At 40.3% G+C, this 26,411-nt stretch overlaps 1 protein-coding gene across 1 annotated transcript in view; it reads right to left on the bottom strand.

The window, feature by feature from the left end:
- Positions 1–26,405, bottom strand: part of Socs5 (suppressor of cytokine signaling 5) — a 64,526-nt gene extending 38,121 nt beyond the window's left edge. The window contains exon 1 of the mRNA XM_004627680.3: positions 26,168–26,405. The gene's annotated coding sequence lies outside the window, so the exon portion shown is untranslated. The remainder of the gene's footprint in view (positions 1–26,167) is intronic.
- Between the last annotated feature and the right edge of the window lie 6 nt (positions 26,406–26,411).

Here is a 26,411-nt window from a genome sequence, read left to right as displayed (position 1 = left end):
CGTCCTCGGGGCAGGCAGCGCTCACACGCTCCGAGGGCCTTCGCATCATCCACTCCCAGAACTCTGGCAAACCAGTCAGTGGACTGATTTAATAATCACACACCTTGATCCCAGCATCACACACTCTAGACCCTGCCACCTCTGGTGACATGGGGCTCTGGGGACATCTAGACACAAGCCATAACACCTGCCAGCTGTGCACAGGTGGTGGGGCACAAAAGGAACAAGAGTAAATGAAACCTGGAAGCAAGCCTCAAGGCCAAGCTCCACACGCAGTCCTCTGGGTGAAGCCTGCACTGGGCCCCTGGTAGTACAGCTGGGCGCCACGGGTCCCAAACCAGCTTCTACAACCCCAGCAGCTGTAGCTTCTCGACGCTGAGGCAATCTCCCGCGCTTTCTTTCTTTTCCTTCTCTGCATTCCCACCCCTTGGACCTGCCTAAATAGGGATGTAATTACAAGACGTGAGCAGAGCAGACAAGGCCCTAGCTACTTGGGTCCTAAAGACAGAGTGTCTAGGAGAATGCAGGCTGGAGAGGACACCGGTGAGAGGAAGTAACTCAGCGAGCTGACCCCATGAAGCTGACTAGGAACGCCTGGTGCCACCTCAGAGGCATGTGCTAGCGTGTGCCTTTCTACATAGATCAGGCTGCTCTCCAACTCACTTGGCAGCCCAGTGATCTCCCTGCCTCAGCCTCCAGAGTGCTGGGATTACAGGGGTGTGTCACCAAGCTTGGAGCAGCACAACCCTTAGCCTATATAACTGAGGGCTGGTGAGATGGCTCAGTGGTCTAAAGCACCTACTTAGAACAAGCTTAGGCAAAGCTACAGGGACTGTGGTTCAATCCCCCAGCACCACATACCAGTCAGCCCGCCCCCTGGTGGGCTCAGCTGGCCACACACACACACACACACACATACATAAAAATAAAAAAAAATTAAAAAAAATAATATAACTGAAAACTTTGAAAATTGAAGAGAGTCAGTTATCTCAAATGTCAGTGGGTAGTGGACTCACGGGACAGACCCAAAGAACAAAGCACTATAGGCTTTGAAAACCAAACTGACAATGAAATCAACCCACAGACAGCTGGTTGTAACTTGCAGGCTAAACCCAACAAAGCTGACTGACTGCTAAAACAAGTAACATTCCTTTTACAATTTAGCAAGACCCAGAGTCTCATAATTAATGCTGAAAATATTTAAAATGTAATCCAAGATAGTATGGCGTTTGAAGCAGGGAAATTTCAGCATGCAGGGAACCAAAACCAGACAGCAGTGCTGAGAGCACACAATGATGTATTCCCTAAGGAAGACTTTAACGCAGCTATTACAATAATGCTCCAAAAAGGGAGAGAAACACAGAAGTTCTCAGCAAAGAGCCGAAAGGTACAAAATACGCTGGTCTCCCCTCCGCTGAAAGGGCTAGATCCCAAAGCTCCCCTTAAATGCCTGAGCCTACGGAAGGTACCAAATTCCACGTACAAGTCGAATACGAGACCATCACTAAGTGACTAATGAGTGAACGGTGCATGCTGCACAAGACTTCCACACGCTGAGAAAGACACACAATCTGAAACTTACAAACTGTGCATTTACCAAGTTTCCCATTTGTTTTTCAGGATGTGGTTGGTTGTGGGTAACTGAAACCAGGGAAGGCAAAGTCATGGCTGCGGAAGGACTACTGTAGAAACAAACAGAAATTTCAGAGCTGAAAAATAAGAGTAATTGAAATTAATCCCTGGATGGGCCTGATAAAGTGGAGGTGACAAAAGAAAGTGAATTTGAAGACAGACTCATAAAAATTATCTAGTCTGAAGGCAGAAAAAAATGAACACAGCCTCAAGGACCACAGGGACACCAGTGGCCTAGCACCTGCGTCTGTGACACTCTGAAGAGTGGGGGGTCTGAGTAACGGCTGGATTCTGTGAAGAGATACAAGCCCAGCGGATTCTAAAAACTCAGAAAAATCAAACAGAGTACACCAAAGACGTGTGTCTAGACACAGTGGAAAACCCATGAGAACAAAAGATAAAAAATTTTGAAAGCATCAAGGAAAAAAAGTTACACGTTACTTATACTAGAGCTGCAGCTTGACTTAACTGAATTTCTCACCAAATCTCATCAACTCAAGAAGAAAAGGGTACGTTTTTAAAGGGCTCAAAGTGAAGAACGACCAACTCAAATTCTCTTTATCAAACAAAAATAGCCTTTGGTGTTTGTAAATAGGATATCATGTCTGCATCTTGTACAGCAATTAACCACTAGGAAGAATGTATGCAATGTGTTAATTATTGAAACTGTCCTACCAATTTGATTTGAAACTGTCTCACTGCTATTTGTTTATCAATAAAATTATGAGGAAAAATAGCCTTTAGGAATGAGCTAAAATAAACATACTCTCCAGGGAAGATAAAAAAAAAAAGATAATTTACTGCCAACGGATATGTGATAAACGAATTACTAAAGGACAAAAGGGAAACGATACCAAGAGAAAAATGGAACACCAAAAATGAAGGAAGAACAATGAAATGGTAACTCTCTAGGGAGATGTAATAAATTATTGTATTCTAGAATTTATACATCTAGCAGTTGAAAGCAAATTACCCAGACAGCTGCGGCTGCTGCTACTGTTACTACTACCACTACACATACAGTAACAAGAAATGGATGTTTTAAACCCACAATAAGTAAAATTAAAATGAAATACATACTAAAACCTTGAAATAACCCAAAAGAAGGGGGGGAAGAGAAAGGCTAAGGAAACACACAAAATGAAGGAACAGCAAATAACAAAATGGCAGAGCTAAATTTAGGCATATGACTAATTACACTAAATGTAAATAAACTAAAATACCAAAGGAAAAGATCTGATTTACAAAAAGAACAACTCAATTATGTGCCACCTTCTAGGAATTCAATTATGAATTCAAGAATGAAAAATGTAGAAGAGGATGGAAAAAGATACGCCAGGGAATACTAACCAACATAATCCAAAGTAAATGACTACCAAATTAATTTCAAAGCAAAGAAACAGACCAGGCTTTAAAAAGAACCACAGCACAATGATAAAGGAGTCACTTCATCAAAGACATGGTGCACCTAACACCAGAACTAACACAGGAAGTAAGGACAGGACTATAAGAAGTAGATAGATCTCTAAGGATTTCACTACCCTACATGGAACAAAAATGTGCCCCCCCCAAAAAAAAAAATCAATGAGAATACAGAATTTACCGCCACCATCAGCTGACTACATGCGACACAGCACTCCACCTAATGAGAGCAGAGCATTCTTTCTCTTCTAGTACACACAGTGCTCACCAAGACACATCACATCCTGGGTCATAAAACGAATCTTAACAAATTTAAAAGAAATGAAGCAACACAAATATGTTCTCTGACCATGATGAATTCAAGCCAGAAATCAGTAACATGAAATCCTCCCAAAATGTGAAAATTAAACAATGGACTTATAAACAGTTCAAGGTAAAAGAGAAAGTGTTATAGGCAATTAGAAAATAAAAATACATCAATACTTGTATGAACCAGTTAAGCAATGCTCAGAAGAAAATTTATAGTCTTAAATACTTAAGACAAAAAAATCCTTAAATCCTAAATAATTTTAGTGTTCACTTTAAGAAGCTAGAAAGTGGGGTGGTAACATACATTTATATGAGTCTGTGAGTTAAAATTTATAAAACCATACACCAAAGAATCAATTTGGGTTTTTTGTTTTTGTTTTTGTTTTTGTTTTTTACTTTTTTGATACAGAGTCTTGCTATACAACTCAACTCGTAGGGATCCTCCTGTCTCAGCCTCCCCAGCACTGGGATAACAGGCATGTGCCACCATACCTGGTTTCAGGGCCTGCATGGCATGTGCTACCAGGGATCAAACTAGGAACCTAGAGCTTGCTAGGCAGGTGCTTATGCCACTGAGCTATCTCCCCAGTCCAGCTGTATGTTCATTCTAAACATTCAAAAACTTAAAAGTACATTGTATAAATTACCTTAGAACTGTCCAATTCCTTACAAATTCAGATTCATAGCCAAGTATGGGCACATCAGTAAAACAGAAAAATGAGGACAGCTGAGAGGAGGGTTACATTTTAAAAACTGCTTACGAAGACATGGCACGTAAGCAGACGCTCCAGACGCAGAAACAACTGCATGTGCCTGCAGCCCAGATGGGGGTGTCCTGCAAAGCGTATGTTTCAAGGCAAGGCTCCCAGCTCGGTGACGCTGAAATGTGGTGGGAATCTTTAAGTGGGACCAACTCAGATGTCTGAGGGCACTGGAAATATCTCGGCGAAGGGAACTCTGGGAGCTTTACCTTCTCCTCTTCCTTGTTCCTGATCATCAACAGTTACTCTGCCAGGCACTTCCACTTTGATGTGCCACCTCAGGCCCTGAAAGAACTAGGCCAGCAACGAAACCTCCAAAACTATAAGCAATTGAAAACCTTCTTTGCTTTTACACTGATTGTCTCAGATATTTTATTACAGTAACTGATAACAATATCGCAACCAATCTTACAGGCCATAAATACCTAATATAAACAGAAATATTTAATATTACTATGTGAAAAAGATAATAAACAACATACAGAAATATAAATCTGAATGAAAATTTCACATACTAGATATTCACTAGGTTCTTAAACACAAATGGCTATATTGTACATTATTATAATATTATCTTCTTTTGTATCCAAATGTATCCATATTTTTCTCACCTGATTCCTCTTGACACCAAAAACATGTACTTTGAAGGGTCCTATGATCAAGTACTAAAACTGGTCATAGTTGTGCTACTTGAAGGCATGAAATATTTTCCTGAGTAAAAAAATCACACAAAATCAGGGCACTCCTGGCAGTTCTTAGATTGACTGACTGATTGATTGATTGATTGATTGATTGATTGATTTTGCAGAACCAGGGATTGAACTCAGGCCCTTGTGCTTGCCAGGGAAGCGCTTATTCCACTAAGCCATCTTCCTGGCCCCTTAGATTTATTTTTAAAACCACATACATATATAACCAGATAAGTAAGCCATTTATTTAAATAAAAGTCGTCACAACCACAACCTTTTCTGATTCTGAATGTAGTCAGGAAAGTTGAATGCACAACCCTTACATTCTTCTCAAAGTCACAAAAATGCTTGTATAATCTTAAAGCTGAGGATAAAAGCCTTAAGAAGGAAATCTGGCCTTTTTACGCTCTCTATTCAGTTAAAATGCAGAATTTGGCATGATAAATATTTACTCACTAATTAACAAGTTAATTACTGATTATATTTAAAGTATTCCAAGCCCTAACAGTCATATCAAAGAGAGATCAAAATGATACAGATCCTCAGGGACTTAGCCAAGGAGAAAACACAACCCTTTGGGATAAGGAGACATCACACTATATATAATAAAATGCTAGGTAGTATAATTAAGACGTAACATCTACAGGTCTTCAAGCCAGACTTCAGTAGAGCTCCCACATACGTCTGCTCCCACGGAGGAGAAGCCCACATTCTCTAGGGAGGCGCGGAGCCACGTGGGGTCCTAACTTTCCCCAGCTCTGCCGTTAAAAAGCTGTGGATACGGCTGAACTGCTGCTCTGTGGCACCTAGTCAGTAGACATGGCACCTAGCCAGTGTCACGTCCTGAAAGGACATCCGTTCATGCACCACGGATTTGGACTGGGCTAAGCAAGAAAGGAGGGGCACGCAGGGACTCAATCAGGATGTCTATGCTACCTTAGGCAGATGTCACCGCCTAAGTTCAATCCCTTCTCACAACCATGAAAGGAGGAGCTGGCTGCTCGCCTCGCTTCCTCTAGCACACCGAGGGCCTCCTGTCCTGGGCACAGCTGCACGGGCACCTCAGGCCCAGCGACCCCCATCGGCTGTCTGGCTCAGCTTCACTCTGGCTGTCTCAGTAAGCTCTGAAAACCAGGAATTGAACCAGATCTCTCAGAATCAGAGTCCACAAATATAATCAGAGTCCACAAATATAATGAATCACAAATACTAACCACAGAACACAAATCTTACAAATTTGTCAGCTATAAGTAAAAATAGCTTATTAAATTTGTTATTTGGGTCTTACTCTTTTGAGATATCAAACTGTTTTAGAAATACCAAATTGATAAGCTCAACAGCCTAGGTTGTATGGTAATAACAATAAGCTTCTCTTCTGGAGGGTTAACAACCTAAGTTTGCAAACCAAAATTAGAGAAAAAGGAGGGCTGCAAGGAAAGCCAACATTTGGCCCTAGCCTTCCAAGGTCAATTAAGACTCAGGACATAGGAGAACTTGCACTGTAATGTCATGTAACTCAGTAGTGTCCCAAATTTTCTGATCAAGGAGATTATAGGGCCAAAAAACAAAGTGATCGATGATGTAGAGTGTGCCTAAGGAGAGTCACTTGGAGAGAAAACATTCTCTCAGGCTTTCACAGAGAGCACATTGGCCAAGCAATGGCCGTGACTCATCCACATGGCTGACACTGACCAAGGTTCTACAATCTGAGGTACAGGATCTCAGGATAAATCCTGAGGGGATTTCACTGACCTTATCAGACCCAAAAGCTACAACTCTTGTTGCATAGGTCCACCTTTACCTTGGTCTTAACCATCCAGCAGAAAAGTATAAAAACAAAGTATAACAAGTAAAGCCATGGTGTTATGTTGAGCTGTAGGGGACTCAGGTCAACAATTTCTGACACTGCCAGTCAAGTGGAAGACCCAATACTATAAAGGGCCACTGGACTCTTTTAGAATATTTTGCTGAGCTAACACACCTATAATATTCAAATAACGGAACTTAACAAAAAAAAGGGGATACAAATGAATGTCCATTTTGTATCTGTGTATTCAAAGTGGTTAGGATATATAGTTACATTCTCTTAATGAATAGAGGGATTTGTTCTAATGGTGTTTGTAAATAGGATATCAAGTCTGCATCTTGTATAGCAATTAACCACTAGGAAGAATGTATGCAATGTGCTAATTATTGAAACTGTCCTACCAATTTGGTTTCTCAATAAAATTATGGAGAAAAAAAAAACCAAATTGAATACTGAGTTCCTTATAAAAAATTTCCATACCTCAGACATTAGAATGGTTAGATCTCACTGTAAACTATAATCTATACAAACTGATCATGTTCTTCAATCAAGATGTCTACGCTACCTTAGACTGAGCTAATTTTTTACTCCTAACCTTATCCTTGTAAATCAAATAATGTTAGCATAGCACCTCTATAACACCAAGTCAGTAGAGTTCCAAACAACATCTGAAAAGAAGAAAAAAGATCAAACGGCACCTTTCTTTAAGTCCTCATATCCAGAAGCAGGGGAAAACAATCTTAACCATCACGAATGGCAGCGATGACTAGGTGCTGAATGAGGCACTTCGCACGCATGGATCCATCAGTTTTCACAAGCGTCCCATGAAGTAACTTACTACCCTATTTTGGTGATTAGAAAATTGAAGCTCAGAAGGTTAACTAACTTGTCCAGAGAAACAAAGTCCTTCTGAAAAAAGTAAAAAGAGTGAACCACTGTCTGACAGCCTTTAATCACCTTTTTGGTTGTTATGATAAAGATATAAACTACCAGATTACTGTAGCTTGATATTGTTTAATCTCCATATAAATTTTTTTAAAAATTATTTATTTATTTATTTATTTTTTGGTGGAACTGGGGATTGAACTCAGGCTCTTGCACTTGCCAGGCCTTCAATATAAATTTAAAAATTAACTATTTTCTATACTATATTCCCTAAGTTTGCTCAGAATGAAATCAATTCCTCCAATAAAAATAGGCTTCTGGGTCTGTAGCTGCTGAGGACTAGACTCAGTATTCCCACGAAAGTCATACAATGCGTGAAGGGTGCATGAATGACGACGCCCTGCAGCCTATTTCTTTGATCATTAACTGCAACATTCTTTTAATCTCTTGAATATTAACTTTTTTCTCTGGATTGCAAACATGCTCTATATATAGCAAAATATGTGAAGCTGAGTCACTGCAGTGACTTCCTTAGGAGCAACAGTATATATGCTTAAGAGGCCAGGAACAGGGACAGCAATTGTTACTTTAAAAACTAGACCATGGCTTTCACTTTTTTTTTTTAACATAAAGACATCCACACCTGCAAGGAGGTGAGCAGTAACAGAGGCCCAAAAAGCAAAATCAAAACTTAAGAACAGTTCAGGGATGGGGGAGAGGAAGAAACAAAGACAGCAGTATTAAATCTCTTCAAGTGCATAGAGAAGTACTTGGTAGAAACTCAGAGTTACACTATGAAATATGGCAAACTACCTTGGTTAGGTTAAATTTACAATATGTACTACACATATTAGGAACAGATATCCTGGGCTGGGGAGTCAGCTCGATGGTCTAAGCGCCTGCCTGGCAAGCACAAGGACCCAGGTTTGATCCCTGCTACCACATGACATGCTGGTCCCAGGTGTGGAGCCCACCACCGAAAGTGGACACAGTGGCACAAATCTGTAATCCCAGCACTGGGGAGGCTCGAGACAGGAGGAGCACTATACATCCAAGCAGTGTAGCAGGACCCTTATACCAAATAAAAAATAAAAGATTAAAAAATAATTAAACAACAGTTGTCCCATTAAATCTACAAAAATACAGCTCAAGGTAAATTATTTTAAAAAATGGAAAAAGGCATCAAGAAAAACTAAAATTCACTTAAGCCATCTTCCCTCTTGTCAACCATTAATTTTTACCAGAATTTTAAAAATTAAAGTACACTGTTCTCTAATTATGAACGCAGTACACACTGTACTTACAATGTGAAAGATATTGGTTGAAATAATTAATAATCACCTATAATCTCACTATTCAAAAATCAGCATATCTTTCATCTCATTTTTTAATCAATTAATTTTTAAATGTATGGTACAGGGTCTCACTACACAGCTTGGATTCGTAGCAATCTTCATGTTTTAAGCCTCTCCAGCACTGGGATTACAGGCACATGCCACCGTATCCAGTCTCGGTTAGACAGGCGCTAGGTCTGCTGAACAATCTTGCTGGCTCTCATCTCATTTTTTAAATGTTTGCTTTTTAATAAACAGAGAAGTAGCACCCTGTTTTCATTTTCTTTTATCTTTAAATATCCTTGAGTTCATGATTTTAAATCCCATGCCAACTATTTTTCTTACAATCGATAAACAAAAATTTAAGGAACATAATTTGTACTGTATTACAGCATTTGGCTATACAAGTATGTCATAATTGATCACTTACAAGATTTCTAATTTTTAACAGCATGAATACCATTGTAATGGATAAATAACACATACACATATCTGTGTACATCTCTTATTTCCCTGGAATAAATTCCAGAAAATAAAATTTTTGGGCAAAGAATATGAACATTTTAAGCATTCTGAATAATGCCCAATTGCCACTTAAACAGTCGTACCAATTCTGCCTAACCTTTTAGGCTTTTCTGTGACCTTGTTTCCTGGGTGGTAAAGAGCATCTTTTCAGAGCTAGCAGCCCTCACAATCCTACCTGTGTCTGGCGACGCTCCCCTCAGCGCTCTGTCATGGCTCACACCCGGGTGCACCCAGCGCCCGCCCGCCCGCCCGCCCCGTACAGGCGAGTCTTCTAAGAGCTGGATCCAGGGTGCGTCTCCTCGAGGCCAGCGTGTGTGACTGCGGGCTAAGGGCACGTGGTACTAAACTAGTCTCACTGGTTCATCAGAGTCCTGGGTGTGGGCAAGGGGAAGGCCCACCCTGGGTGAGGGTGCACTACCTCCAAGGCTGGATGGGACAGAAGGGACAGGGAGGCTTGCTTCACTGTCTTCTTTCCTGCCCCGTCATCCACCGTTTCTCTTCTGCCATGCTGCCCCGTCTTAGAGCCAGTGGACTATGGGCTGAAACTGTGAGGTAAAACAAACCTTCCCTCTTTTAACTCTGGCTGTCTGGCACTTTGTCCCAGCACTGAGAAAAGTAACTAAGACACTTTGGTTTAACAAGTTTATCTGTACTAATTTAACTTAAATACTCTTCAATAATTTTTAAAAATATAGATTTTTAAAAACAAAAATCCTTCTATGCATGTCCTTACAATAAAAGATGTTTGAAATGACACTGTAAAGTCTGAGTTTTGGAATTCTGAAGTTATTTTTCCTATTAAAATCTTTCTCCTTTTTATCTCTATACTGCTTGAAAATGAAAACATAAGCTGGTTCTATTTTTTAAAAATTAAGCCATACTCTGAAGGGGCATGAGATACTAAAAGCTGGAGTTCTTTTTAAAAGGAAAAACCAAGCTTCATTATCTTCACTTCAAGTTATGATGGGATAACTAACAGTGGGCTCACGCTCCTACTGTGAACCCTAAACCTGGGCAGTTTAGCCGATCCCACGTTTGTACCAGTTCAAATCACAATTTTTTGACTTTACAATGGCAAAGTGATGCAGTTTAACATTCACTGGAAGCCACACTTTGATTTTGATCCTTTCCTAGCTAATATGCAACACGGTGCTCCCCTGATGCTGGACAGTGACCCCAAACCTCCACTCACTCATCACCAACAGGATGACAAGACTGAGCAACCAATGCTCCACAGTGCGCTGTGTCACAAGGTACGGTATTCAGCAGGCTAAACACATTAAATTCATGACTTTCTGACAGTATTTTTGACTTATGATTGTGATATAAATGCATCAAAAGTCAAGGAGCACCTATATAACACATGAAATACTATTTTTTAGATTCTGGAAAACAGGCACTTTCTCTTTCTGAGAGAAGAGAAACAGAATCACGGATGCCTTGGGGTTATGCTTACACTACAGGAGGAAAACTCCCCTCCCTCCAAAAAAAGCTCAATGAGTTGAGCAAATAAGAGCTCACGATGTCTGAAGATTCAGTGCTGAGACCGTGGAAATTTGAGGATCTGAAACATAGCAGAAGGTTGCTGTACAGAGAAAGTGTCACAAGTGTCTAGCAAGATCTCTTGGCTGTGAACATGATGCTGCCGTGTACAAAGAATTACTGCACAGAGATATGCAAAGAATAGTATCTGAGGAAAGAAGAACTAGAGTGTGAGCTAAATAACTACCTGAGTTTGCAAAGTCTAGAGGTTCCCAGCACTTAGGAGTGGAGACTTCAATGAACACCTCACATGTTCAGTAGACCCCCTGTGAAGGAAAGCCTCTGTATTAGGCCTATGCTAGTCCTAGAATTAGACTACCAAAACCCACACATAAAAGGAAAAATATTTAAAGCAGTCAGAGAGGGAAAGAGATGTATTAATTATATCAAATGAACAATAAGAATAACCACTGACTTCTCATCAAAAACAATCTAAACTGGAAAAAATGAAATAACTTCAAAATGTTAAAAGTAAAAAACAGCTGCTAAAATTCTATACTCGGTATAAATATCTGCCAAAAGTGAAGGCACCGACCCTTGACTTCTGGTTACAAGGTCCAGAACTGTCCTCCTGTACAAGCAGGCAGACAAGACACTCGATGAGAGGTGTATGGAACATGATCCTTGGAAGAAAACATGGGAAGGGAGCCTCACGGCTGCCCCAGCTTTCCAACAGGGCAAAAAGGAACCACCAGCAGGAGCCTCGTGGGCTGAGGCGCCAGAACTACGAGCGGACAGAACTCGAGGCAGCTAGAATTTGCTCGGCAGAGGACCACAGAGAAGGAAGCTCCGCAGGGAGCGCTCCAACACTGACAGCAGAGGTCTCCTCCAGTTTCTAGCTAAATGCCAGTCTGCATACGTGTGCTACGTAACCCTACAAGGCGAGGCAGAGAAAAATGTCCACGAAGATCACAAATATTGGGCAGTTCTCAAACAACAGTTCAGACAGCTAGGATAGACTCCACTGGTGGGCATAAACAAGCCAGCACAAACACACAGGGACAACCACGGGAGACACGAGAAAAGGTCATGCCTCAACAGTGGCTTCAAACCAGCCCCCAACTAAAAGTTACTCTACACGTGCCCAATATAACTCCTTCAAAAACAAATACACAAACAAACAAAAAGCACCCTGAAAACAAAATCTGAAAATTAAATTGATCCACAAATAAACTACTTGCCAGGAAAAACACAACAAACAAGAAAGGACACCATGATTTAAAGAAAAAAAAGGCATTAACATAAAAAAATTTATTTTAAATACTGGGTGTGACATTGCAGGCCTATAATCCCAGCACTTGGGAGGCTGAAGCAGTAGGACTGCTGTGAGTTTGAGGCCAGCCTAGATTACAAAAGGAATTCAAGGCTCGCCTGAACTGCACTGTGAAAACCTGTCTCAAAAAGACAAATAAATAAATGAAAATAAAAAGTTATTGGACAAAGGGCAAGAAATGATAATCTATAATCAAGACTCAGAAGTGGCAGCTATGATGAGAATTTGAATACAAAAGACTTCAAAACAGCTATTAGAAAAAGTTTGAAGAGTTAAACACGAAAAAAAATGAACACCACAAGAGAAACTTCAACAGAGTAGGAACTATACATGAAAAACAAGCCCCCCAGAGGGGCTGGTGAGATAGCTCAGTAGACTAAGCGCCTGCTTAGGTAAGCACCGTGACTGGGGTTTGACCCCCGGCACCACGTGCTGCCAGGTTCCACTCCCAGGTGCCCTGAGCCACCACCAGTCGGGGTGTGGCAGTGCACGCCTGTAATCCCAGCCCTGGTAGGCTTGAAAACAGGAGGATCCTGAGCTGAATCGTGCAACCACACACAAAATGCAAAAACCAAAACAAACAAAAAAACTAAAAGCACACAGAAATCTTAGAACTGAAGAAAGATATAATATTTAAAAATTAACTGAATAGCAAAACAGCAAATTAGACAAAGGAAAAACCAGAAAATAATAGATAACAAATATATGAGTACAGGGTAATATTAATTTTTCAAACATAAAAGGAAAAAGAACTGGAAGAAAAATAGACAGAACTGAGTAGCTTGTGAATTTAATATTAAGCAGCTCTATAGATTTGGGATTAGAATCTGAAAAGTAGTATTTGGGAAGCAGAAAATTTGAAGGCAAAAATTTTACAAATTTGATGAAAATAATATACCTAAAGAAAAGTACTGGGGACCACCTGCTCGGGGTCCCCTTCCTGTCTTTCTCTCAGACAGGAGCTTTCTTTTCCCCATTAAATATATTCTCCTCATTAAAAAAAAAAAAAGAAAGAAAAGAACCTAAGTGCTCAAGAAACTAAAGATCAAAATAAACAGATACTAGGCTGGCAAGATAGCTCAGTAGACTAAGCACCTGCTTTGGCAAGCACAGGGATCAGGGTTCGATCCTCAGTCCCCATGCCACACTGGCTCCGTCCCAGGGACTGAGATGTCTCTGGGGCATGCTGAGCCAGCAAATGCGGTGGTGCATGCCTGAAATCCCAGTGCTGGGGAGGCTGAAAACAGGAGGATCACTGCAAGTCCAAGCCACGTAGTGAGACCCTGTACCAAATACATAAAATGAAAATAAAAATTAAAAAATAAATAAACAGATATTGTTTTCATGGATTGAAAAACTATCGCAAAGATGTCAATTATCTCCAACTCATAGGTTCAATGCAACTCTAATCAAAAATGCAGCAGGCTTTTTTTGTAGACATTGGCAAGCTGATTCTAAAATTCATATGTAAATAAGCAGTATCTAGAAAAGTGTAAACAGTCTTGCATAGAACAGAGTGGAGGCCTTATATTACCTTTCAAGACTCTAAAGCTGTGGCAATCAACACAGTGTGACGTTGGTATAAACACAGAAACTGGATTAAAACAGAAGACAGTCTAGAAACAGACCTTACTCTGTCAACTGATCTCTCACCAAAGCACCAATGAACCAGGAAAAAAAAATCTTCTGAACAAATTCTGGAAAAAAATGACTAACGATGAAAACTATCTCATAGAACTAATACTTCCCCAAAATTAATGCAAAATAGTTTACAGGCCTAAAAATAAAGATACTACTACAAAACATCTGGAAGGAGACAGAATATTTTCACAGCTATCGGACTCTTTTATACAGGACCCAGAAAACACAAAGAGAATATAAAACACTCCTTTTACACTTAAAACTTTTGCTCACTGAGAGTCACTGTCAAGACAATGAGCATACAAGCCAGACTGGGGGGAAGAAAAAAATATGTATATATACTGTATGGTATATTCTCTATAACTTGCATTACAGGTGTACTTATAACCTGAAAGTCAATAAAATGACTAACATCTTTTAAAACTGGCAGCTGGCTGTTCTGAAGAGGATTTCACATATGTAAATGGCTATAAGCACATTATAAAGTGTATAGTATCAATAATCACCAGGAAAATGCAAATTCAAACTATGATATTTCCCAGCATGATAACTAAAATGAACACTGGTAAAGAGATGAACGAACTGCAGTTTGATAGATTGCTGATGTATAAAGTAGTAAATTCATCTCAGAAACTAATTATACACCTACCCATAATCCAGCAAATCCTCTTGTAGGTATTCAGCTAAGAGAAAAGCAACCATGGGTCACAAAAAGACTTGCACAAGAACACTGAGAGCAGTTTTATTTTCTAGTAGTTGAAAACTGAAAACAACCCTCATACAACGGATACATGTAACATGATGGATGTACCTTAAGAGCATGTTAATCAAAACAAGTCAGGTACAACACAGTCTCTGCTACATAACCCTATTTGTTTGAAAATCTGGAGCAATGCTAATTTTACGGTGAAAGAAATTAGCACAGCAGTTCCAGGGATGGAAAAGAGGAAACAATGGGACTGAAGGAGACAGGGAACAAGGGATTTTTTTTGGGGGGGGGGGTAATGGAAATTATGAATTAAACAGACATCAACTGTCAAAAATACAGAATTGTACACTTAACAGCTATGCATCTCACTATATATAAATCATATGGAAATTCACACTTCTTTCTCTCCACCCTCAAGAACAGTGCTCTAAGCTTGTGCAATGTTATGTATCAGAATCACCTGGTCTCTATTCCTAATTTACTGAACCCAAACACTGGGATGGGGATGGGGCCTAGAATTTTATATGGTACTGTAAACAAAAGGTCGATCCATATGATCCACACCTTTCTCATGCCCAGGAAAGTTTGAGATTCACTGTTATAAAAGTAAATAGGCAAATAAAAAGATACAAGGGATTTCATCACATATAAACTAAGTAACTAGTGCTGTATCTATCATGAATTACATATAAAGTTGTCCCTGAAGTACTAAGTTGCTATTTAAGTTATCATCTCTGGTCAGATTCAGTTTTATACTTACGTGCTTCAAGGACTTCCAAAGCTAAATTTTAGTCCTGAATCTAACTTCTCTAATTTCTTACCATTCCTTTAAAACTGTTACAGATTGGGTTCTTAACGTCCCCTGAAGGCCCCTGTGTTAAATACTTGGCCCCCAAGGTGGCTCTCCTGGAAGCAGTGGAAGCTTAAGAGGTGGTACCTGGAGGAGGTCCTTGTGTCATCCACAGTGCCTGGAAGGGGAACCAGGGACCCAGCTCTCTTCCTCTTCTTTATTTCCTGGTCATGAGATGAGTAGTTTTGCTCTGCTTCCCTACAGGCCCACAGAACTGGCCAACCCAACAGTTTGGACTGAAACCTCTAAAACCTTGTGCAGAAAGACTCTCTTCTCCTGGCAAGCTGCTTACCTCAAGTGATGGAAAGCTGACTAACCGCCTTCAATCACCTACGCCTATTACTACCAACTCAAACTACACACTTGTAGATGAGGAATCCTTTCCACCAGTTCCTTTGCTTTCTTCCCTTAATGCTCTAATTTCTTGGTACTGCTTTCCTTACCTCTTAATAGTGCTATTCCTACTTTTCACTGCACAGCCTTGTCTTTCTCTCTTTATAGCTGAACCAAAAACTCATCTTTTCCATGAAGTTCTCAACCACCTAACTTGATACCCCTTCCACATTTCCCTCAACACTTGAAGATCATTCTCCTATCAGATTATCTAGTTTACCAAAACTGGACATAACTTACTGACTCACCAACTCCATCCCATAGTACAGAGAGCCTCTGGGGAAAACTGAAAGTTGCAACCTTCTTCAAGGTTCTTCCTCTCAAGCTATCTGTATTTCTTCCCCTGTGAGCAATCAGAGACTTACTTCAACTCTTAAGAGCTAAAAAGGTGGGAGGGAAAGAGACAAAAAGCTGGTTGCTTAGGGATACTCTGAGCTGGATTCTAAAGAAGATGAAAGAAGCAGTCAAACTTTAGTCTCTGTTCAGACTACCTCACCAGCCCACAAAAGCTAGCAGGGATTCCAACAAGGAATTACAGGTAAGGGATAAGGCAAGCCCTTCCTCAAAGAAGTCTCTGTATTGTTACAGGAAGGCAAGGCAGGCAGCAAAGGAAGGCAGGGAAACCCCAAATGACACGTCTTTACAAAGCCCCTAAAATATTTCTAGCTTTTTGGTAGAGAGTATTTTTACCTAGAAGTCTGATCTTTTTTACCCTCCTTCTATTCTCTGCAAGTCTAGGTGGTAGAATTTTGATGGCAATAGCTAACAGGTAAATATTTATTTATTTATTTATTTTTATTTTTTTATTTTTTAAAGAGTACAAATTAGAATTAAAACAAAAAAATTGTGATACAGAATTCCACTTAACAAGGTAATATGAATTTCACAGTATTTGCTGCAATACTTAGTGCTGTCTTCCAACCAGTTATTCGTATTACCAGATATATGCATGTAAAACTGGAAGAAAAAAATGTATAAGAAATTAAGAACAGAAAAAGTACAATCAATTGAAAAAAGGAGACAAAACAAATTAAGAATTATGTTCCTTTCCATAAACCAGCAGAAATGCACAGTACAGTTCTCCAAATATTTTAAAATACTTACACTATTAAACTATGTGCCAGTAGTGCCAGTTATCTTTTCTTCCGAATGCACTATCATTCAGAAATTGTCATTATTCACCCAATTTCATGCCTTCTACATGATATCTAAAATTTCAAACTGTCTGCTGATCTCAACCTCTATGCTCAACTGGTACCTTGGTCATGTCACCATTTACAGAAAAGGCATAATCAATCATGTGAATGGGAACGGAGCTCAGTACTCACCCTCTCCCAAACCTGTACTTATCCTACTGCAAAGCTCGGGACCCCAGCCTCACTTTCAGCTTCTATTACCTCCAACACTAACCACGGCTGGACAGTTAAACTCGTAAATTTCCCAGAGGTCTTGCTTCTATCTGCACTACAAATTCCTTAATGCAGACAGTCATATAATACATAATTCCTTCCTAAACTAGGGCAGAGCCTTAAATGGTATCCTCATGAACTACATACTACAGTCCAGAGAAAACTGCCTCACTCACTCACCTTGTCATATGTACTATGTGCCCCATAATTACTTGGTGAGTTAATGGCTCCAATTCCTTTTTCTCCACACTATTCTCTTTATTACTGCTATGGTCAATATTCTAAAACATAAAACTCTATCAAAAAACAAAAGCGAAAACCAAAATGTCTATGTATCATTTCCCCATATATAGAACTAATACAACTGCAACTCCTACTATACAGTCTACAGGACTCTCCACAATGTGTTCCCATTCCGCCTTGGCCCAGTCCAATTTTCTTTTATTCTCCTTTAGAAAGATCAAATTTCACTTTTCTCCTCATACACACTATGCCCTTTCATTTTTAATAATCCAAAACAAATAGTAACTCAGTTCAGTTTATTTTCTTTTTAAGAGCACCCTTATACTATTTAAAGCCATTAGCTAAACCTGTCAAGAAGTAATGAGTGAAGAAACAATCCAACAATACAGCCAACTCTCAACTAGCCTATTTTCATGGCCTTATTAACACAGTCACATAGACTAAATGAAAACGTGAGTGAAATGCTTCAATTACTTGCTGAGTTTCTTATTGTAAATTTGTGCTAAAATTCTTCAGTGACAGAATTATTACCTATGACAGGCACAAAGTAAACTATAATTCAATTTTCTTCACATCTTTCTTTTCCTCTTTTAATACCTCTCTTCCCCATTTCTTTTGCCTCTTCAACTTACTTTTCTCTTCAAGCCACCTAAGTTTTCACAGCATCTTCACTGCCCACCCTTCACAAGGACACTGGTACTCTTCTACCACTCTTAAGTGGCATTTAAAATGTATGGGCCATTTTCAGATATCCTTTCTCACTTGCAGTCCCTATTCACTTTCTGGATTCCAAAATCAGCAATTACACCTACATTTGGTAACTGTATTTATATCAACGTTGGGAAAAGTGAAATCCAAAACGGTTAAATGATTCACCCACTCTGCTGCTAACCTGTTCCCTCTGCCTCAGAACCTCACAGCTCTTCCTCACGGCCTCATCTCTCCAGAGATACCGTGTTTCTCCAATTCACAAACAAAATGGGATGCCTGTTTCAATAGTATTCCAATGTTTTCACCTTATTATTTTGTTCCACTAGAAATCTAAGCCTTTATACTGCTATCACTGTGACTTTTTCTACAAATTATTATTTTCCTTATTACTGTCATTTTTATTAGTGGACACTAATGATCCAGCATTAAATGAAGAGGTGAAATGCTTTACAAGCAGCGACAACTAACTCACCAATCTCCAAGGGTGAAACTAAACACCAAAGCATCCTTCAGGGTCTTCTGTAAAGAAATTTAAAGTATGCCTCTAAATCCCTTCAAGGTATTTAGATATCATCCTTATAATGACATCTAAAGCAGAACAGCAAGGACTTAAAGGCACTGTCCTTCATAAGCTCTAAACTATTACAAGTTTAAGGGCTGCCTCCTACCAGCCTGGGAAACATCCAGGATTAACAATCTAAAGACTAGAGCCTCAGCCCCCACCACCTCCCGGTGCTGACAGGGAGAGCTGCTTAGCATCCCTGAATCAAATTTCCTCTTCTACAAAACTGAATGCCACCTACGCTTTGTAATTGTGAAGAGAATTAAATAAATGAAGTTATAAATCAGCCTAGAACACAACAGTTAAAAAAAAAAAAGTCCCCTTTTTTATAATTATCCTTACATAAAACATGAGTTTTGTTTTCAAAGCCAGGCTCAACAATCCCTAGCACACTCAGACTTTCAGTTCAGCAGAAACTACAACCAGTACCTCCAAGAAGCTCTCTCTCAACCTCCTGGATTCCTTCCTGGGTCACAATTCAGGTACTATAAATACAACTTGGAATATCTTCTCATAAATGCATTATCTCCTTTTGCGCCACATGAAAACTCATCAAAGGATGTTCCCGTAGCTTTTCCTTGTTGGCTTGGCTTTTAACTACCTGGAACAACACATGAAGTCAGCTACAAATTTGGCAACTTTCCCCATCAGTATGTCTTTCAAATCATTTATAAGGGTCAGGGAGATAGTTCAGTAGAATAAGTGCTTGCCTGGCAAGCGCAAGGCCCTGAGTTCAATCCCCAGTACCTCAAAAAGAAAAAAAAAAAAAAAAGAATTGCAGACTCAAATAATTTATAAAAATATTAAACAAAACTAGTCCCTGCCTGATTATCTGATAGGTAGTAGGCTTACACTGCTGTCTCACATAAACAGCCAAAGTCAAAGAATAAATAAATAATCAGATAAACCAGCTCCCCTTTGGTGTCATGCATATTTTAACCTTTAAGAAGGTAACTGGACTTTCCCTTACAGATCATATTTAACGTTTAATGAATTAATCCTTTAGCTTTAGGATATACCTTAGACCCTTGCTGTCAGAACAGGGTTGGTTTCAAGACAACCAAACCCCATCAAGATATAAAAATCTGCACATGCTCAGGTCTTTCAGTATTTGCATATAAATCTGTAACACTTTCCCATATAATATATAAATAGCATGTAAATAGCTGTTATACAGTATTGTCTAGGGAACAATGACAAGAAAAATGTCTATACATGTTCAGTACTACTACTGTTTTTCCAGGTACAGTATATTCAATCTGAGGTTGGTTAAATCCATAGTTGAAGACTTTACACATATGCACTGGACAAAAATATAGCTCAAATGAGGGCCAGAGGATTAAAGTTTATGTAGTACCTAATTACAGAAAGAACTGGGGCTTCCAGGTGGAAGCAGCAACAAGCCCTGGGAGGGTGGGGAGGACAACACAGCTATCAATGGGGTTATACAGATAAGGTCACTCAGGTAATAGGCGCTGCCCACGGCAATCCCTGGCTACTGAGGAGGTGCAGACCTCTAATCTCTTTTCCTGTGATGTGATCTTTCCTAGACCCTTCTTTAGGCAGATATACTTGCATTCACTGTTTACTAGGCCAATTTCCTTTGGAGATGTAAATCTCTTTGACCAAAGGACAGCTCTTCACAACTATTCTAGTGCCTGCAGTAGTCTGCAGTTTCTCTGAATAGCCATCTTGAAATATACCAAAGAAGTATGTTTTGGGGTGGCACATTTCAGTTTCCCCAGCACTAAACAACATATTAGAATCAGTGGAAACATGTTCTTTTTTTTTTTTTTTTCTTTTTGGCAGTACCGGGGATTGAACTCAGGATCCTGTGCTTCTACTGAGCTATCTCCCGGGCCCCTGGAAATATATTCATGTTATATTCCATTCATTAGAACTTTTTACCTACACTTAAAGGCAGGCACCAAACTTTCACTTAAGCTACTGAATGCAGAAATGAATTTCTCCAATATTAACATGAGTCGAATTTCTCTTATGAACCTGAGTCAACAATGTAGCCTTACTACCCTTTCAAGATGACTTCTGCTCTAAACAGATCCAAACTCTAATGAAAAAAATGAGCCATATTTTAATGACATATTTTTGATGTTTTCTAAAAATCATATTTATCTAAATAATTTATTCATGGAAGTAGAATATGGGATAGAGCTAAAGAAAATGTCTGCATGTCTTAGTTCTACAAAATTTCCTAAAAGCCTATCATGGATCCAATGACTGATAAAGAAGGTTAGGAGTCGGTTACTTTCCAAGCATTAAAATGTTATGCAAGCAGAAGAAAAATAGGACCCCACAGACTTTTTGGTGGTAGTGCTGGGGACTGAGCCACTGCACTTGAGTCAGGCACTCTACCACTAAGTTAAATCCAGTTTTGGCCCTAGAAACTTCTGAGGGCGCCATGTACCTTCACTCCACTGTAACCAGCAGGGCAAAATATAGCTTTAATGGTTAAATTTTTTTCTTTAGACTCTAGGGTTCCAGATTTTTCCTGGTCTACAGGGATTGGCCCTCTGCACTCCCCCGTCTGGAGCAATGGATAAAAGATGCTGGCCCCAAGAGTCAGGTCTTCCCTCCTAGGAGGGAAGGAGAGAAGGATGAAACAAGCCCGGAGTTGCCCACTGTCTTCTTGTACTCCCTCTCTCCTCTGTTGCTTTTATAAAAGGCCCTGCATACCTGGGCACAGCAAGACAGTCATCCGTGGCATCTCAGAGCTAGCCCTGAATGAAGTCTCCCTTCTTACCTTGCCTCCTGGGTGTCTGGGGGACAGCAGGAGGTAAAGACCTCTGCTGGCAGTGACACTGTTTGCCATCACCTTGGACTGAGCTGACCCATTTACTGCTGTGTTAAGTACCACCAGTGGCACGCATGCCTGACATCTAAACTAGTGAAACTCTGCTACTAACATAAGAAGTATGGTTTAGAGCTACAACTTGTTTCTGTTTTAATCCTTTAAGTGTAAAATGGACTTAAGGCCTATCAAAAGACAGTGAGGGGCCGGGGAGATGGCTCAGTAGAGTAAGTGCTTCTCTGGCAAGCACAAGGATCTGAGATCAATCCCCGGTTCCACAAAAAAATAAAGTAAAATTAAAAATAAATTTTAAAAAAGATAGTGGGATACATTTTTTAAAAAAAAACTGCTATTAAAAAAGTCAAAAAAAGGTAAGGTCTTATAGGATACAGAACTTTGTTATACTGGAGTTGCACGAATTTTTACCAATAAAAACTAAGAATTTTAATGTATATACTCTGTAACAGTCACTCACTAGAAAACAAGATTCAAGCCAGGCGTGGTGCCACACCCCTATAATCCCAGCACTTGGGAGGCTGAGGCAGGACTGCTGAGTTCAAGGTCAGCCTAGGGTATATAATGAGTTCAAAGTCAGCCTGGACTACAGAGACCGTGTCTCAAAAGAAAAAATAAAAATATTCAGTGATTTTCTCAAGGTTCCACTGGCAGAAATGATTCGCAATCAATAATAGGCATCATGAATTTTTGATTTCCTTACCTAAATTAGCAGGCCTCTAAAACTCAATTTTTATTTTTTCTTTTGTATTTAATACAGGGTCTACAGTGATCCTTCTGTTTTCAGCCTCCCAAACGCTGGGATTAGAAGGGCGCACCACTACTCCCAGTCTCAAAGATCAGTGTGCCGTGGGAGTGGGGTTCGCAGGCACAATGAATTTTAACTAAAGTATCTTCAAATCAACTAGCATTTTCATTCTAAAATAAAACTGCAATAGAGTCTTCAATGACATACAAAGAGGAAAGAAATTTCCCTCTCCTCAAAGTTTCATATTTTAATCTATAAAATTAACATAAAATAGATTAACAAGAAAAAAGGCAAATTTATCATGTGGACGCACACAGGTGCCATGCAGAATATGAGACTCAAAAAGGGACAGGCTGGTGGTGTAGCACAGTAAGAAAGCACTTATCCAGTATGCACAAAGCCCTGGGTTCCACGTCCAGCACCATGAAAGGGGTGGGGGAGTTAAACAGCTCTCTGAGCTACAGAAAAGACAAGGACTTAGAAATGGGGGGTGGGGTGGGGGGTGGGAATCACATTCATTGCAGATAAACTTTCTCAGGTAAAAGCCTCAGTAAAATATGTGACATTCTGTGGCAATCTGCAGAAAGAAGTATCTGTGATGTTTTTTAGATCCAGGTAAAGAAAATGAATTTCACTAATACAGATTTTTATCTGCAGACTGAACTATCCTCCACAAAAGGGCAGATTTTTAGAACTATCCCTGTGTTCCCCACCACTCTGAATAGCCATCTGGAAATATGCCAAAGAGGTACATTTAAGGGTGGTATATTTCCCACAATATTCAGAAAAACCAGAAATACTACATCTAACTTATCTGCAGACCTGAGGTCCAGAGAGCAAAAGATAGCATCAGTTGTGCTAAGTGCCCCGAAGGCAGACAATTATCTGAGGAGGAATTTGTCTAGGAACTAGGGGTAGGAGTACTGGAGTTTGCACTCAGGGCCTCTGCACTGAGTTTGTCCCCAGCCCTGTTCTATTTTTTATTTTGAGATAGAGTCTTGCTAAGTTATGCAGGCAGGCCTCAAACTTACAATCCTCCTGCCTCAGCTTCCCAGAGTACTGGAATTGCAGGGGTTCACCACCATGCTCATTTTTTTTTTCTTTTTTTTATGTATTTAGTACAGGGTCTACAGGGTCTCACTATGGAGATTGGACTTGTAGTGGTCCTTCTGTTTTCAGCCTCCCAAGCGCTGGGATTACAGGCACGACCCACCTTACCCAGGCTCAATAGCCATGTCTCAGAGTGCCCTGGGGGCAGGGCTGGCACAGCTTGTGGTACCAGGGATCAAACCCTGGTCCCTGTGCTCTGCCTAAGCAGGGGCTTTAGTCTGCTGAGCTACCTGGCCCGCCCACCATGCCCATTTTTCTAGGAACACCTTTTGTAACCTAAAAGTTACAGTCTTAGCAGCAAGGAAACTAATGACCGTTAAGGGCCTACTTATATATAATGAACCACAGGAAATAATTTCCAGCGTTTGTCGTGCCTCATTATGTGCTGAACACAGTTAACCTTCAGCACGATACTAGGAGGCAGGTGTTTTCAATAACCACACTACAGATGAGGAAGCCTAGAGACACAGTGGCTAAAGCACTTGCTTCAAATTCATGTTAAGTGCCTGAAATAGAAATCCTCTTTCTCTAACACAATTATGATGGATTATGTTTTCATAATTACCATGTCTACTACTGCTCTCTTCAAAAGGTACTAAAATCCTTTTTAACATAACAAAATCCCCACTCGAAATAACTTTTATGTAATTCACTACTAAAAGTGTAAGTCCTTTTGAGTTATGAAAATCTTTAAAGCAATACTTAAAACATAAAAATCATAAAATGCTAGCCTTATACTTACCTAATATCTTAATCTACATGATAGTTTGTCTCCAATGGGAGAGCTACCAGCATTTCCACTAACAACATGGCATACATACTGTTTTAAACTTTATATAAAGGTTTTTACATCATTTCCTGTATAAATGTACTTAACCTTCTCCATCCTTAGAAGGGAACATCGCAATCTAAAAACCATTCATCCTTAGGCACTAGCATGCACGGTTTAGAAATTAACAATGTGAGTGTGATAAAACAGGAAAAACCCTGGACTGGAGTCCAGAGCATGTGCCCACCATCCTGCCTCCAGCATTAAACAACACTGTAGTCCCCTCAACTACAGGACTCTGGGCCTTGGTTTTCTGGTCTGCAAAACAGAAAATCAACTAGCATTGATTAACCATCTCCAAGGCCGACTCTTCTAGCACTAAAAGAAATGTGACTCATGCACATGTATCTTTTTCCAAGCTTCCCATTCTCATTCTGTTTAATACCATTACTTTACAGCCAGTAGGCTTTATTTTTCTTTAGTTCTATAACAGGAGGAAAGAGTACAAAGTAACAAGGTGAGAAGTGAAAGCCATCCCAACAGCTGGCTTGTCACAGATGATTCTCAAGGTGAGTAATGGAGAAGCCATTACAATGTTAAAAGGTGTTAGGTTTCCAGTATCTTAGGCAACTGTTTTGTATTCCAGTACATTCTTTTAAGGACAAATAGTAAAATTCAAGGACAGCAGAGAGAAAAAATGTAATTACTCAAGGACTAAAAAGACCAGCTGAACACATCAGGACCTTTTTGCAGAAACGTTTTCTCTGGCCAATGAATTAATGGGCAAAGCATGATCTAGGAATTTTTCTAAACTATGCCTGAGTACTCCTTAATCAAACAAGCTTTCATTTCATAAACTGTGGAATCCTTGGCAAATGTAAGGAATTAGTAACATACAAGACCAATAAAATATTTAAAAGATGAAAGATATAACTAATTCTTAGCATACTCTTCAGTAAAATGAAAATACTTCATGGACTGCCACAAAAGTGGATTCTGTGGACAGCCACTATTGGTAGCTAATCTTGGTGTGCCTTGTTTCTGTTCTAACTCATTCTCAAAAGGGTTATGTAAATGTAAGATTTAAATTAAATTATGCATTTGACATAAGATTCCCAACTGCTAGACACTCAAGCTGATTTTTTGGTATTACTTTCTAGAGATACTGGCCTACTAACATTTCCTTCCTGGTTCTATGCTTAAAAGTTAAAATATTTTAAAACTTCTATAAAACACTAGTTCAATTTTGCATGATCTTGCTTAAAGAAAAAGAGAAAGCGTAGATCTGTTAATTCATAGAAAAATAATAAATTACAATAGTACAGCCCAGCCTTGAGAAGTAAACCACCACTATGACGGAGAGGCTGCTACAAGAATTCTAAGGTATAGTTACAAGAATTCCCAGCACAATTATCAACTGGCAAAATGCAATACAATTTGCAAAACACATACAATTTTAAATAGGGGATCATTGGCAAAGTCCAATCAGCTTGCCACCTTTTGGCTGGAATTCCAAAAGAAAATGTCAAGACCTTTTCGTGATTCCGATTCCTCAAGCCTTTCAAAGTTCAGGACCAAACCGTGATATACTTACACTGTTTCTTAGCATCCTTTAAATGCAACTCCCTCTACACAAAGTCTCTTCGCTTCAGCTAGTCCGGTGCCCAAAGCCAGATGACCTAAGAATCTTAGACGCCCAAGGAGTCGCAGCGGGGCTCCGAGAGCCCGCCTCCACATCCTTTCCTCAGCACCTCGGGTTAAAGCCCCCGAGGAGCCCCAGTCATGTTGCCAGGCATGCTCCCGGCTGCCCTCCCTCATCCTGCACTGGACCTCATCCTGCGCTGGACCTTTTTCTCCTCGACCTTGAGAAACCCCCACATGCAAGCCTCAGAGCCCCAAGTCTCTTGGCGGGTGCCCCTCTGCCTGCACCAGAAGCCCCGTCACCCCCCTCCCCCATCCACCGAATCTCGAATGCCCTCCCACTAGCCGGGAACGACCCCTTCCCCTTAGGTGCCCTACCTTCCCGCGACCAGAAAAGCGATTCTCCGGAAACGCCTCGGAGCCTACTACGCACCAGCTCCCACTACGCGCAGCGCGGCTGGCGGGGGCTCTGGGCCGGGGGTCGCCGTACTCTTCCCGGCCGGTCCATCCTGACCCGAGGCTGGCGCTGCCTGCGCGGGGTGCGGGGGGGCCGGCCGGAGGCGGACTGCGCCGGGCGCGGGCACCGGGCAAGAAGAGGCGACCGCTAACGGCGGGGCGGGGG

The sequence above is a fragment of the Octodon degus genome, unplaced genomic scaffold (assembly GCF_000260255.1).
Source record: "Octodon degus isolate 3935 unplaced genomic scaffold, OctDeg1.0 scaffold00020, whole genome shotgun sequence".
Lineage (NCBI taxonomy): Eukaryota > Metazoa > Chordata > Mammalia > Rodentia > Octodontidae > Octodon > Octodon degus.
This window is presented reverse-complemented; position numbering and strand designations above follow the sequence as displayed.